The sequence below is a fragment of the Pleurodeles waltl genome, chromosome 4_2, assembly GCF_031143425.1.
Source record: "Pleurodeles waltl isolate 20211129_DDA chromosome 4_2, aPleWal1.hap1.20221129, whole genome shotgun sequence".
NCBI classification, from domain to species: Eukaryota; Metazoa; Chordata; class Amphibia; order Caudata; family Salamandridae; genus Pleurodeles; species Pleurodeles waltl.
Window position 1 is genome coordinate 617,705,377 of NC_090443.1, and position 16,783 is coordinate 617,722,159.

Here is a 16,783-nt window from a genome sequence, read left to right on the forward strand (position 1 = left end):
TGCATTGATTTCGGCGCTCCGTCGTGGATCCTCTTCGGGTTGCGGTTCAAACTGCCAGGAAAAGGCTGGCGGTCGGGGACTCGTAATCCCCTGGGCAGCAGGCGGATTATCACCGCCGGGGCAAATATGGCGGGAAACCGCCGGCCCCGGCGGTGCGACCGCGACGCTTCCGCCGCGGTCAAAATACCCAAGATTGCACCGCCAGCCTGTTGGCGGTGCAATCGCCAAAACAGCCCTGGCAGGCTTTGACCGCCAGGGTTGTAATGACCCCCTAAGTCTTTTTGGTCCTGAGACTTCAGGGAACAGGAGGCAAGCTCTGTCCAAGCTCTTGGAGATCACTTCTTCAGCACAGCCAGAGAGCAGCAAGGCAGCAGGGCAACAGCAAGGCAGCAGTCCTTCACAGAAAGTCAACAGCTGAGTCCTTTGGGCAGCCAGGTAGTTCTTCTTGGCAGGATGCAGATTTTGGCTCCAGTTTCTTCTCTAGGAAGTGTCTGAGTCGGTCGGGACAGAGGCCCTATTTATATACCTAAATGTGCCTTTGAAGTGGGGGAGACTTCAAAGAGTAGCTTAGAAGTGCACACGGTCCCCTTTCAGTTCAATCCTGTCTGCCAGGGTCCCAGGAGGGGGTGTTGCAGTCCTTTGTGTGAGGGCAGGCTACTATCCTTTAACATGCAAGTGTCAGGCCCTCCACCCTCCCAACCCAGGAAGACCCATTCAAAATGCAGATGTATGCAAGTGAGGCTGAGTATCCTGTGTTTGGGGTGTGTCTGAGTGAATGCACAAGGAGCTGTCAACTAAACATAGCCAGACGTGGATTGTAAGGCACAGAAAGATTTAAGTGCAAAGAAATGCTCACTTTCTAAAAGTGGCATTTCTAAAAGAGTAATATTAAATCCAACTTCACCAGTCAGTAAGATTTTGTATCACCATTCTGGCCATACTAAATATGACCTTCCTACTCCTTTCAGATCAGCAGCTACCACTCAAACAATATATGAGGGCAGCCCCAATGTTAGCCTATGAAGGGAGCAGGCCTCACAGCAGTGTAAAAACGAATTTAGGAGTTTTACACTACCAGGACATGTAAACTACACAGGTACATGTCATGTTTTTTGCCTACACAGCACCCTGCCATATGGGTTACCTAGGGCACCATGGGGGTGTCTTATATATAGAAAAAGGGGAGTTTTAGGCTTGGCAAGTACTTGTAAAGGCCAAGTCGAATTGGCAGTGGAACTGCACACACAGGCCTTGCAATGGCAGGCCTGAGACAAGGTTAAGGGGCTACTTAAGTGGGTGGCACAATCAGTCCTGCAGGCTCTCTAGTAGCATTTGATCTACAGGCCGTGGGCACACATAGAGCACTCTACTAGGGACTTATAAGTAAATTAAATAGTCCAATTGGGTATGATCCAATGTTACCATGTTTAAAGGGAGAGAGCATATGCATGTTAGCACTGGTTAGCAGTGGTAAAATGTCCAGAGTCTTAAAACCAGCAAAAACAGATATCTAAAAAGTGGAGGGAGGCAGGCAAAAGTTAGGGGTGACCACCCTAACGCTGTCAGGTCTCACAATGGGTATTTTCTTCAATTCTGTAAAACGTGTCAGGAGAGTAGGTATGGTGTGAGGTATGTGTTGTGAGCACTGTAACTGGTGAATTTAATTTCTTTGTAAGTATTTATAACTCAGGCATATCTTCTGTTGATGATGGATTTTTTGACTATAAGTTATATAGCTAGGTGTGAAACAAGTACAATTTTAAATTGAGCATTAAGGCAGACCACAAAATTACAATATATACATTTCATAATTCATATAGTATGAAAATCCGGCATGAATGTTAAGTTGAAGTTTTAACCTATGGGTCAGAATTAAAACAGACCATCATTGTTTTATTTGCATTTCAGATCATTGTCACCATTTGGCAAGCATTGCATGAAGGGTCATTTATTACAGTAAGGTAACCGTTTGCTGTGGATTATAATATTTAGTGATAAGCAATTTGAAACAGAATGTTCTTTGTGCTCGTATGGAATCCAAAAAAGAGACCCAAAAAACTGTCAAGTTCAGAGAGGGAACAGCTGGTGTGTTATGTCTGTACCTGGAACTCAAAACGGGTGATGGTTCGGCAGCATATTCAGTGCTGCACTTGCCCCAGTGGAGTTGGCACTGTGCCAGACCTGCTGTCTGCCCTTTCACATTATGTGGATATGGTGCAGCGCCATAAATAAGTAATGTTGGCACCTCCCCTGATAAACAAGCATTTGCAATGCAACGGGTCTCGCGTTTGCTCCTGTTAGAGCTGATAGCATTGTAAACTCCTAACCCGACTTTTCACCTATCGGCAAAAGTGCATTCATGTACCTAACCCTAAAAAGTGCAATAAACTATGTAAAGCGCTCAACTTCTGCCAAGCAAAATCGGCTAGTAAATTAGAGAAAAAGTAGTCCACGAGCCGGACAGAAAACAGCGAGCCTCGCATGTTTTCTGTACTTGGTCGATGCGTTCGAGGAGGGCTAGCCACCGGAAAAGGCATGATGTATGCATGCCTTCTACTAATGAAAGCAAGCAGATTTTATTAGGCAAGCCCACGAACCAATGAAAAACACTGACGTGACGTCCACAGGGTTCCGAGTCCTTTTCTAAACACTAAAGCGTCTCGCTGCGATACGCATGCGCGAGCGCATGCAACGCAGGCTCGACCCTAAAAAGTAGCAGAGTGTCATGCCCACACGACCTTTGCAGATATCTCCTCCTTAAGATCCCATGACTAGATGAAAAGGGTGATAAGGAAAAGGACAGAAACTAAAATATGTAAAAATCAAACCTAAATTTAAACCAGTCTATCGCAGTAGGCATCTGATAGCAGAAAAGAGCAATGCCCCTTTCAACAGTAATTCTGAAAACTCCAATGACCTGTCCTAAATGATATTGCACACCTATAGAACCTGCGAGTAAGATATGTGTTTCCTAGCTCGTATTTGGGGGGAAAATTCATAATTCTCTTAAAACTGTATGAAATATATTCCTCCTCGCCATCTTGACACATAACTAAGCTAGGCAAAAATGTAATTCTAGTAGAAGCTGACCTTTCGAAATACACTCAGAGCCATACCCACGGGGGACATTTGAGGACCAGACTAGCCCATATTAAGCTTTGGCCCCTCAAATGACCGAGGCAGCAGCTGGCCCATTTTTTATCAGAAGATAAGTTTCAGTCTATTTAAACAAATTGCATTCACATTTAAATGCATACACTCTAATGAAAAAAAAAACATGCTGGAGTTTAGAATTTGGATGTACCAAGATAAATGTGTTTCTTTACCTTGTTACCTTTGCTGCACCATTCAAAGACAAAGATAAAGGGGCAGATTTATAGAAAGTGGCGCTGCACCGAGGGCAGCACCACTTTCCCTTCGCCCCTTAGCGCCCCCTACCGCCACAATGTGTGCACTGTATTTAAAATATGGCGCACCATGGTGCACAGTAGGGGGCAATAGTGTCATCCAATGTGAGGCTATTGATGTACTCTGCAGGATTATCGCCAATATGTTGGTGCTACTTCTGCAGAGTACATAGGGGCCAATTCTAAATAATGGAAGCCCCCTTTTAGCGCCTGCTTTGAGCCGGCATTAAAAGTACAGTAAAGAATGACGCAAGGAAATCTCATAGATTTCCTTGTGCCATTTTTTCATTCCCCCTAATGGGGGAACGCCCCTTTTGCATACATTATGCCTGGCGCAGGCATAATGTAGTGCAAAGGGTTACAGTGTGGCGCAATGCATGCATTGCGCCACTCTGTAAATACGGCGCACAGATTTAAGCCTCGTTGGGCCCCATTACCGTAAATATTATTGACACTAATGTGGCGCAAGGTGGTGCTAGAGGATTATAAATATGCCCCTCAATGTCATGCTATATCTTCTGACCAGCTGTTGTTTATTCTTTTAAAAAGGAGAGGTTGTTTTCTTTTCTTCCTCTTCCTGCAAAGTGACAGCAGCTTGTAAAGTGAACTATGCCACAATCTCACTGGAGTACAGGCAGAGCTACTGGAATTATGTGTGAGGAGAGGCCCAAAATATGCAGCAATGTTGCCTAAATTAAGGGGCAAGAAAACACAGAGACCACTAAGTCTGTGCCTTCAACGCAGCACTTTTTGTGATAGTTTAATTCATTATTCTGTCATTTTTGTTAAACGTTTGCACTGTCTGGGCAAATGTTTCACTCCATAAATACCAGTTTCACAACAAAATACAGCTATAAAGAACTTAAAAGTGACAATTCAACTATTGCAAGACGCCTTCAACTGCGGGGCAGCACTTCTTGCAGCATTTTTAATAATGTTTGATCCTTTTTAATTTAAAATAATTTTTATTTTGTTAAGGTCTGCAGATTATGCAGCAGATGATGGATTATGTGGCTAATTCATAATTATGCAGAACATGCCACAACAGCAAAATCATATAATTCTAATTGCCCTGCATCAAAGGAGTGTGAAAAGAGTGACTGTGGGATGTCAGTTTGTTTCTAATATACAAAAAGTGTAAATACCTGTAAATAACTGTATACATATTTCAACATATATTATCTGTTATGAAAGCAGACATGGAGAACATTTTGTTTTGTCATTTTTAAAGTGTGCTAGAAACAACTGAATAGAATCAAAACAAATCTTAGTGATGCAAAAATTATGATTAGGATTAATATTGCATTGTATTATGTTGCAGCATTTGTATAGAGTTTACTACCCCTATGTGTGGCACTGAAGAGTTTACATACATTGGCAGCAAGCTATGCCACAGAGGGAGGTGTGTGGTTGAAAAGTGCTGCCTTTGTTTTGTGATCCTATGTGGAAAGTGTCTTCATGAAGCACGTGAGGAGCACTGATGTAAGGTTATTGTGTTATTGGACCCAGAGCGCAGCAGTATGGTGGATGATGAGGTGTGATAGACACAGAAGTGCACTTCATGGTTTTCAGTACACGGGCGGCTATGAACATCTCTGCAGCTCCTTTTCAAGGTATTCCTTATCAGTATTAGCTAGCTACTGCACTGAGTTGTCCAATCAGAAATGTTGGGTATAGTTGTGGCTTGAGCTGGCATAGTTAAAGGGGGAGAGATTTGCTGGCATCTGTATTGTTAATATAATTCCATATCTGAAAGTCATTGTGAGATGTGAAGAAGTGGCCACAGTGCGCAGATTTTTGGGATCAGCAGCCATGGACTTGATTAAAGTTCTCTGATTGACCCCCAGTGTGTGACAGATCTCTACAGTTATTCCATGCATGTAGTGATGACTGGTTTATTTGCCACACTGTAATGTTGAAGGACAACCCTTGTGGCAGATATGTCTTATGTGAATGTAAGTGGTGTAAGTTACAGAGGGCGGCTGACTGCTGAGTGTTATGGTATTAGTATAAATGTGGTCCTTAACTCTGTATACTTGGGTGAACCATAGCTCAGCCCTTCTTAACGTACCTGCCTAATGAAAGTAGTTTGTTGTTTGGATGGTTTCTAGTCTGTTGATTGTAAGCTGAAGATCAAGCTTGATGGTGTGACTGTCTTTCCGGGTTCTTTTGCCAAATTGGGTGCTGGTGTAGCTGTCAGGGAAATAGTCATGTTTTCAACTGTCTTCTAAAGTGTATATGCTCCTGGATGCTTTGAAAGCTAGCTGGCAGTGAGTTCCAGAGCTTGGTGGCTTGTAATGAGAGAGCACTGCCTTCCACAGATTTCGTATGGTAGGCTGGTATGATCATAAGTGTTGCAGGCCTTAAAAGCAGTCTTCTGTTTTGTTTATTTTGCTTGAATTTAACTTGTAAGTATAGCTGTCCTTTTCGTTAGAGGCTCTGCAGGCAATGCAAAATGCCTTGAACATTGTCCATCTTTGATAGGGAGCCAATGGAGTAATTGCAAGACTGGAATCATGTCTTCTCTTGGTTGAAGGTAGAGAAGAAGTCTTGCAATAGCATTTTGGGTGAGATGTATTTTGCATATGATGAATGCGGGTGTGCCAAGGTAAAGACTTTCCCAGTAGTAAAGCTTGAAGATTATGAGTGTGAGGATGGCTTGGATTTTCTATTGGTTTAGGAGAATGCAACATAGGGCCATATTCATACTTTTTGACGCAAAACTGCGCTAACGCAGTTTTGCGTCAAAAAAATGAGCGCCGGCTAACGCCATTCTGAAGCGCCATGCGGGTGCCGTATTTAATCAATGACGTTAGCCGGCGTTAGCCGCCGGCGCTGCCTGGTGTGCGTGGAAAAAAACGACGTACACCATGCAGCGCCAGCGTAGGGGGATATGGGGCTTGGGCGTCAAGAAATGGGGCAAGTCAGGTTGAGGCAATTTTTTCGCCTCAACCCGATTTGCGCCATTTTTTTCGACTGCCAACCCCCATAGAAATGACTCCTGTCTTAGCAAAGACAGGAGTCATGCCCCCTTGCCCAATGGCCATGCCCAGGGGACTTATGTCCCCTGGGCATGGTCATTGGGCATAGTGGCATGTAGGGAGGCACAAATCAGGCCCCCCTATGCCACAAAAAAAAAAAAAAAAAAAAAACACTTACCTGAACTTACCTTAATGTCCCTGGGATGGGTCCCTCCAGCCTTGGGTGTCCTCCTGGGGTGGGCAAGGGTGACAGGGGGTGTTCCTGGGGGCATGGGAGGGCACCTCTGGGCTCCTTCAGAGTCCACAGGTCCCTTAACGCCTGCCTTTTGCAGGCGCTAAAAAACGGCGCAAAACCGGCCGTACGTCATTTTTTTTGACCCACCCACTCCCGGGTGTGAATTTTGCCCGGGAGTATAAATCCAACGCACATGCCTCGGAGTCGATTTTTTTGACGTGAACGCCTACCTTGCATCTCATTAACGCAAAGTAGGTGTCCACGCTAAAAAATGACGCAAACTCCATGGACTTTGGCGCTAGACGCGTCTAACGCCAAAGTATAAATATGGAGTTAGTTTTGCGTCGGAATTGCGTAAAAAAAAACGACGCAATTCCGGCGCAAACAGAGTATAAATATGCCCCATAATGTATTAAAGTGTATAGAAGGCACTCTATTTGACATTAATAACATGTGGTATCAAATATGGGTCTGAATCCATGGTTACCCCAAGGTCCCTGGCTTCTAATAATGTTGGCGGGTCCACATGTTCCTTAGACCATATGGTAGTAGGTTAGTATGTTTGCCATTGTTTGCAGGTAATAATCTCAGTCTTTATGTTATTGAGCTTACCATGGTTATTCATCATCCATGTGTTCATGGCCCGAAAGCAATCAGCAATTTTTCAATTGAGAAGCCGTCCAGACCTTCCCCTCCATTTTTTTAAATTATTCAGGTGTCATCTGTATAGCAGTAAGAGGTCAGGTTGAATGATTTAATTAGTTTTGGTGAGGGGATTAGGGTGATGTTGAATGAGAGAAGGGATATGGTGGACCCCTGATAGACACAACATTGTGGTGTGTGAGGAGCTGTTGTAGGAGGTAGTACCCACACTAGTTCAAAGTCATAACTGAGAGGCTAAAAATTCCTTGTCATTAGCTGAACTCCCTTCTCACCTTCTACATATGGTATGCCAAACAAGAATTTGCTAATTGAAAAAGTTGCATAACTGGGCAGGACATTGTGTCATGTTGTTCCTAAGCCAACAACTTTCATGACCCTTGTTATTCCTGATACCTAAGTGGTTCTCATTATCTAAACCTAACAGACATTCAAAAGCAAGGTCCAATCAAGAAACTCCAGATTCCACTAAGGCATAGTGCTTTGATTAGCCTATTGAGCTGGGGCAGAGTCATCAAAAGTAAGGTATGAATTACAATTGACTGATATTGGTCCAGCCTACACTGGCCTGTTGCGAAGAATGGCCTTGTGAGATAATGATTTTACTCAGGATATCTTTTTTTTTTTATTGCAGATGCCAGATAGTTTGTTAGGCTAATGTGCCTGCTGCAGAGAACAGCAAGTACCCTCACTAACAGTAGTATGAATTTGAAATAACCCAATACAGCCATGTCCCAAGGGCTGCTATGAAAGAATATCTTTAAAATATGGTTTAATATCTATTTAATATCTCCTTGAACCAAAGATTGTGGAAACAATAATATGGAGAAATGAATTTGTATTATCATTGCCCTCTGTAGACACCTCCCCAGAAAACTGAGTAACATTTTCAGATTTTTATATATTGTAATTTAAGATCTGTTTAGTATAAATTCACTTTTTAAAATGTACTGACTCCTATGAAATTCTGCTTTATCTTAATTTAATTTATGGCCATAGCAAATGCATTGCTGTTATGAGTTCCTATGTACTTAATGTACTTAATGCATAATATTTGGGGATCATTTGGGTAGTGGTTTTAGTGAGAGAAATGTGGGATTGCTGGGTGGCACGGATTTTAAGAATTCTCACTGATTCCTGAGTTTGCATTCAGAGCAATATGATGGAAAACTCTGATTTAGCTAAAATTTGGTGTTTGCAGGAGATTCAGAGAAAGAAAAGACATTCTCATCCAAGATTGCAAGCCAAACCCTTGGTGCCTTGTTTTCAGAAATGTCTGGCCCTGGCAGGTTTTCCTGGCTGCCGGTTGAGCCCTTAAATATCGCAGCTATGCACATTGCCAGAATAGGTCAATTTGCAAGGCAAGGTCTTGATGTTTCCTTGTGACTTAGGGAGCTTAAGGATCCTTTCCTGCCACGGATGGTAACCTAGTCACACAAGTGTTGGGGTGCTATTGTTACCAAGAGAAGTGTAGGAATGCTGTGAGGTAGGAGATTTATCGACCTCTGCAGATTATGTTAGCACGTTCTGCTTTCACTTTGTTTTTTTGTGTAACATCAGTGCGCACAGAGAACTGCGAAGTACAGCAAATCAAAAATCTAACTTAGGACTTGTGGGAATCATTTCCCTAGTATCCTGACTTTGATTTTGGAACCATTTTCTTTTCCAGTAGTGTGGATGACCTGTTGAAATCTACCTCACTGTGAAGGCAGTGTGGCAGATGTCAACAGGTCATTGTCTGTCCTAAAGCAGTTAAAACCCACTAAATCCATGTAGTCTGATGTCCTGTCCAACAAGAATTGACCACAAGAAGCAGGAATATGATCGCCACATGGCACTAACTTCTTTGTTTCATGGGTGTAGTGGATATTTTCAATTCCAGGAGGCCCCCAGGATAATTGGTTTGTGTGACTGGGAACTGTGAAAAGAACAGTGGTCAAAGAAAGATGGCAGCTGCTACTAATGGGCATGCACAGCAAAGACAAGGTTTCAGTTGCCATTCATGGTCTATTGAGAAGACGGCTAGAGAAAGTATGCAAAATACTAAAAAGTAAAGAAAAGATAGAAGGAAAGATAAAGAGAAAAGGTTCTACAAAATGAGAGAAGGTTGACAAAAAGAAAGGAGAGTAAACAGAAAAAAACAAAAGAGAAAGCAGGAGAGAGGAATAGGAAGATAGATGCAACAGCATACCAAACAAGTTAGTGGGGAAATGTTTGAGAGCCAAAAGTACCAACATGAGAGCTAGATACTCAATGAAAAAAGATGATTAGAGATTTTAAGTGGAATTTATAGCTTATCATGTTTAGGCCACTCCAGCTGACCTAATGTAATTTCAATGCACACTTTGCCCTATATTTTGTTTTAGAAAGTATCTTAGTGTACAATTCAAAAATCATCTGGCACAGTCGTATTTAAATCTTTAAAGTCCTAATAAGGTCTAACCATTGCTATTTGATCCACATTGTGTTTTGAAAATTAGTTAACAATAACACTCAATGGTTATTTATTGCTATAAACCCTTGGTGAAAAGTGCTGATGGCTTCTCTTTGAGAAGTCCAAGTTCTATTAAGGAGGTGATTTGACTGTTTAGTGTACATTTAAATATGGCAATCTCTTAACTGTTACATAGCATGAAATTTATCTTTTATTTTCACCTATAGTAATACCGAACAATCCCTCTTCTAGGAAATATTTTCCATTTCCATTACACATGACAGGCTTCCGTGCTTTCGGCATTCACCAATCAGAAAAGTGTATAAGCGTCCAAGCAATGTTAGCCACATAGAGGGTGCCCCTTGAAGATTCTATGCAAGGAGTCTACTGTATTGGAAAAAGTGGAGAATGTCCAGAACTATGGAAGTAGAGGCCTCTGTGGCATCCAAATGGATGCACCATCTAAACACTAAAAGATGTTATCATAGAGCAGGATCCTAAAGGCAAACCGTGAAACCACTAATCAGAGCCTTGGAGGCAGTGCTACTGCCTGCCTATCTATAGCTCATCGAACTGGAGATGAAACTCTTGTCCTCAGTCAGGCTACAGACCTCAAATGGACCCATCACGAGTTCACACAATCACCTACCCTTTGCCATGTCTACATGTCTTGCTGGTTGATGTCTAACACAGTTCTCCCCTTGTTTAACATCTTTCACAGAACCTGCCTGTAACTATGAGGTGTGTATGCTAGGTGTGGGTGAAACATTCTGTTACGCCAGCAGAGTTTGCAGAATCCGGGTACTCTGCACTGTGTGTAACACAAAGTTCCTGCTAAATGTTCCCATGACAGAATTATTTTTCCATTTGTGCATGCAAGTTTTGTTTTGGTGTGCGCTGACGGTCGCCACAAGATTTTCAGGCCAATACTGGAAACATAAGGGTTGTACTTCTGAACGTACGGTACCATTTTCTTGATGTTGACGAGCATGTGCAGCTGCTCTTGAGCAGATTTTATTCTCAAGAAGAAGCTAAATCTACTCAAAAAGACATTTTCAGATTGAACATTCTACTCCAGCAGACCATTCAGGTTGTTTTTTTAATGTGAAAAGCGTTTGTTTTGTGGTACCTTTTTATTCAACAAAATAGAAGTGCCCCAGAGACTCCAACTTCCTCTTCCTGTTCTGCAGACTTTTCCCAATGCTTTGTCTTTCCCCTGGTCAATTTTCACTTGGATTTTGAGGTAGAAGAATCACTCTCTCTGTCTGCAATTCCTGCTGGATATATACCATTGAACTTTGTTTTTGTGATATCCCAGGTACGTTGAAAAACCTTTGTATAAGAGTGTTGTTTGTTTAATGGAGTGCATGCAGCAGTATTTATTCAATTTTTAAATTTGATTGTGGTTGTGGTGGGTGACCCTGAGTTTTGATAGGGTCCAAATTATTATTTTGCTTTCAATTGTTTTTCTTTTGCAAGGGAAACCTTTACACAGTTCCTTTAATTTTCTACATGTTTGTGAAATTGGCACTGTTCATTTTTTACTATGTAAAATAGACTACCTAGCGACCATCAAGCCAGTACTAGTCATGGGCACATAAAACAAATGTTTCCATTGTATATGTTGCTTTAAAACATCATTTAGCCTAGGGATGGCATTTGATTAAAAATGTAGGGTGTTTTTGTATTTCACATTTGTTTCTGCAAAAAAATTATTTTAGTGGGGTAATATTTGATGCTTTGGGAGGATGTTTGTTGTTGCAGAAGTCTTATAGCTCACTTACATTTCATTTGTAATGGTAGTGTATTCTTCATTGTTACCATGCCTCCTTTGTCTGGCCAGTGTGAGTCTGTGTGTGTGTGTTTGCCTTAGGCCACCATTTGTTTTTGTTTGTTCTCCATGCCATGTGGGCCGGGGTCATTTTGTGTTCTTTGTTATCCATGCTTCCTTGCTTGTTGTTTGACCATCTGGCTGGCAGCCATTTTGTTTAAGCAGTCAGTGTGCTTTTCCTTAGGATTACATGTGTTCTATATTCTCCAATGCCTCCTTGCCTGCTGTTATTGTTTGACTATGTGGCTGGCGGCCATTCGTGTAGGCCTTCAGTGTGCTTTTGCCATGTGCCTGCATGTGTTTTTTGTTTCTCCAATTCTTCCTTGCTTGCTGTGGATGTTGTTTGACCATGTGGCCAGTGGCCATTTTATGCAGCCAGCCATTGTGTGTTGACATAGGCCCACATGTGTTATTCTTTGTTGTCCATGCCTCCTTGCTTGTTGTTTGACCAGTTGGCAAGTGGCCATTTTGTGTAGCCAGCCGGTTTGCTTTTGCCATAGGCTTGCATGTGTTCTTTGTTGTCCAGACCAGAATCCTTGCTTGTTGTTTGACTATGTGGCTGACAGACATTTTGTATAGGCAATCAGTGTGCCGTTGCCATAGACCTGCAGGTGTTCCTGTTCTCCAAAGCCTCCTTGTTTGCTGTTGCTGCTGTTTGATCATGTGGCTAGCTGAAATTTTGGTTGGCCATCTGTGTGCATTAGCCATTGACCTGCATGTTTTTTGTTGCGCTCCAATGCCTCTTTGCTTGCTGTTGTTGATTTTTTTGACCATATGGCCGTGGCCATTTTGAGAGGCCAGCCAGTGTGCTTTTGCCATATGCCTGCATGTGTTCTTCTTTGTTGTCCATGCCTCCTAGCTTGTTGCTTGACCTTGTGACCAGTGGCCATTTTGTGTAGACAACCAGTATTCTTTTGCCATAGACCTGCATAAGTTCCTTGTTGTCCATACCTGAGTTCTTGCTCATTGTTTGACTTTGTGGCTGGTGGTCATTCTGTATGTGCCGGCCACATGGCAGGTGATTTTGTATAGGCAGTCAGTGTGCTTTTGTCATAGGTCTGCATGTGTCCTTGTTCTCCAATGCCTCCTTGCTTGCTGTTGTTAACGTTGTTTGACCATGTGGCTGGTGGCCATTTTGTGCATCAAGCCAGTGAGCTTTTGCCATAGGCCTGTGCGTTGTCCTTGTTGTCCATGCCTCCTTGCTGCTTGTTGTTTGACCACGTGGCTGGCGGCAATTTTGTGAGGCCAGCCAGTGTCTTTTTTGCATAGGCCTAAATGTGTTCTTCTCTGTTGTCCATGCCTTCTTGCTTGTTGCCTGACCATATATCCGGTGGCCATTTTGTGAAGCCAACCAGTACCCTTTTGCCATAGGCCTGCATGTGCTGTTTGTTATCCATGCCTGAGTCATTGCCTGATGTTTGACCATGTGGCTGGCAGACATTTGTGTAGGCAGAGAGTGTGGTTTTGCAATGGGCCTGCATGTGATCTTTTATATCAGTTTAATTAATAAGTTTGAGGATCATTGTACTATAGGTATGTCTCATGTGTAATATTATATGCATTTTTTCCAGTTTTCACTGACCCTCCTTGCCTCCCAAATCCCAATGTCTTCCTCATTCCTCATAGTCCCCTAGTACACCAGCAGTTACTTTTTTGTTAATAAATTTTTTTATTTTATGTCTTTGTTATTTTATTTTTTATTTTTACTCAATCTACCCCCTGCCTGCCATAGGCGCCTGTGGTACACCACCATTAATTTTTTAAGGATTTTCATTACTCATTCTCCCTTGACACCCTGCCTGCTATGGGCATAGAGCCGCACACACACCAGCATTCATTTTTTAAGAATTATTCCATTTTCCCCTGGATCCCCTTCCTGCCATAGATGACTACACATCAGCATTCCATTTTTAAAGATGAATCCATTTTCCTTTGGACCACCCTTTCCTGCTACAGGTGTCTCCCCTTAGATGCACCTAAAGAAAAATGTTACACGTGTATGCTGTCATCCTGATTGAAAATGAAATATTATGTTATGGTGGTGTAGTTTGACTTTGGAACGAATACATTAACCACACTAAATTATATTGTCTGTACTATGAATAATTAAAACTGCAAAAATGCCATGTTTCACAGAATGTTTTCTTGTGAGTTTCCAGTTAGGAACACAAGAGATTTCACCCACCAAGTACTTCCAGACAGAAGGCCAACACAAAATGACATGACCAACACATGTGAGTCCTCCAGTCTTTTCCCCTGCCACTGCCAACTGACAGAGGTTGAAGGTGGCCCCAAAGAAAGGTGCTGCCAAGAAAGTGAGAAGAAGATTCCTAACACTGGTGTACTGACCAAAACTTTTTTCAGAAAATGTATGCCTCCCACACCATCCTCTGGCCAACAAGCTGGGAGCAGTACTCTCGCATCAACGGCACCACCCAACCTAACACCAAATCCATGTCTCCCAGCGAGACAGCCACTGCAATTATGGCAATGAGCAGTGAGTCTGAATTGGAGGTGTCTCAACCTACTAGTACCCAATTGTTGCAGAAAACTGAGCAAAATGGACAACTGGGGCCATTACCATCAATAGGAGATCTTCCTGAAGTAGGAGCAGAATAGGAAGTTGAGCTTCATGCAGAGCAAGATGTACCTATTCTTGAACCATTGGCTCCCTATCACCAGCAGGAAAAAGTTAGTGTACTCTACCATCTTCTCCAAGCCCCCCTTCTAATGATCCGTGCATGGATTGGAACCCGATTGAGACTGAGGGATGGGACACTGGTACCATCACCAGCCTTTATGTTTGTAGGGCCCACAATGGGACCTACATCTACTGCTACCTCAGGCGAAGTATGCACCCTAGTTGTCGACACATCCACTTACCTCAAGTTCTTCTGGCATTGGCAGTGGCACCAGTGGCCCACTAAAAACGTTTTCCTGCCCAGTTTGGGCTTCCTTGCAATTAGAAAGAAGGATAATAACATTGCAACATGCTCCGTTTGCTATGCAAGTGTTTGTCGATTTAAGCCTGGTTCACATTATGGTACTGGAGGCCAAACTACCCTTATAAAAAACATTACACATTCCTGTGAATGTAGCTGCAGGTGGTGGTGGTAATGAGAGAGGGGAATCAACTCCAATCACAGTGGTAGGTGAAGGTGATGAGCAAAAAGAGGTTGACAGCTTTACACAAAGGAGCCCTTTCCCTAGCAATGCACCAGTGTCACCTGCTTTAGTAACCTCAAAATGTCACAAGAGTCAGATGGAGACACCACAGCATAAAGGTACTGCCCCAAGGTTCACAATGAACATATCACCATCTAGTTCTCAGAAATCACCTGCACCACTGGCACCAGAAACAAAATGCAGGCTACTATTACAGCCATGATTAGGCAGCAGATGCCCTATTAACACAGCCTCCAATGGCACATTTGTACAATGGGAAGCTGACTAAAATGTTACCGCTGGACCTCCATCTTTTTCTTTTGTGGAAGGAGTAGGATTTTTAGAATTTGTGGTAGCCATCTGGCCAAAATAGGAGGTTCTCAGTTGGCGCTATTTTTCCAGAGTTGCCCTTCCTGCACTCCATCATGCTGTGCTGCAATTGGTTGAGAAAGCATTGCAGCAAAGTGCTGTTCACACTATCTACCTGACGACAGACATCTGGACCAGTTGTTAAGCAGCTGATTGATACAATATTGTTACTGTTTTACATTGCATAGGTCTTCTCTTCTTTAAAATGATGAAAGGCAAAAGCTCCATAACTCTCCTGCTGCTTACCTTTCTGGACCGGTTAAGCCAAGCACCCTCAATGAATATACCGAGAAGAATGCAGATGCACCACCCAATTTGCCATGTATTGTATACAGTATCATTCTTGTTTTAACTATCTTAATTTTAGAACTGTGTAGGTGACAGGAAATGTAGATATGTAGGAATGTGGGTCTCTGGGGCAGAAGGACTGTTTGCAATGCATTTAATTGAACTGTGTCCTTCATTCGTTTCCACACCAGATATGATGATGTGCTGCTTATCAACCTGATGAATATTGTTGTCATGTGATGTTTGTCTTTGTTACACCATCACTAATCACACTACCAGAGAGTTGTGAGGGAGATTAGAAATATATATTTGGTGGGAAACGTCCCATACTAGCTCCCTCTTCGAAAGACTAGTTACCACAAGAAAGTATGGGGTTCACCGATGATGTAGAGCTCTGTACACGGGAGACTGTCCGTGGGTTCCTAGACCTCGTTGGGTTCAGAGAATGCGTGGTGTGGGTGCTGGGACAGGTGTGGGAGGGGGGATTTCCTTTTCCTTTTGAGGCAACTAGCCTCAGATTCCAGGAGGGGGAGTGTCAAGCAGTCCAGCGAGGGGTCGGGATAGGCACACAGCAAGCACCTCCTTTGATGTAAGTGTAACTGTAAGGGGACACTCCCCCTCCTGGAATCTGAGGCTAGTTTCCTCAGTCATTAGGGCCTCCGCGAGGTAGTGCCTTGCCAAAGGTAGGCCCTCTCTATCAACATGTTACAATTATTTTTTTCCCCCCTCCTTTCGAGGGGAGGCTAATCTATCTGCACTTGGCATGATGGTTAGGGATCATAGGCCCTGAAGAATGCCCCAAGACCTCTGATGGCTCCCAGCAGAGGGCAGAAACATGCCGGCCAACTTTTAGTGAGGTGACCCAGTGAGTCCTTGTTCTCACTGTGGTGTCCCGCCCTGTTTTTAGTCGCACCAGCAGTTACCTCTATTAAAGTGTAGACTACACACAGGCGACTGCCTAGGTGCTTTTATATCCCCTAAGCTTAGCTGGATCCCATTATCTCCAGAAAAAATCTATTTACGCACTCCCTCCCGTTCCTTTAACGGCGAGGTTGAGTCCGCCCAGGTGGTACTATCCTACCTAGGTGGGGCTAGGTGGTCAAATGATGAAGCATGACACTATATAGTGTGTGAGACCACCTAGTCCGTAAAAGGAAATCCCCCCTCCCACACCTGTCCCAGCACCCACCCCACGCATTCTCTGAACCCAACGAGGTCTAGGAGACCACGGACAGTCTCCAGTGGACAGAGCTCTATATCATCGGTGAACCCCATACTTTCTTGTGGTAACTTTGTTACACCGTCCCCAAATCCCTGTACCCATTGATTTATTACAGCCCTAACCCTCTTCCCTCAGGCTGTGTGATCTATTGAGATGTGACTTAATTTACACCATAAATGGATCACACACTT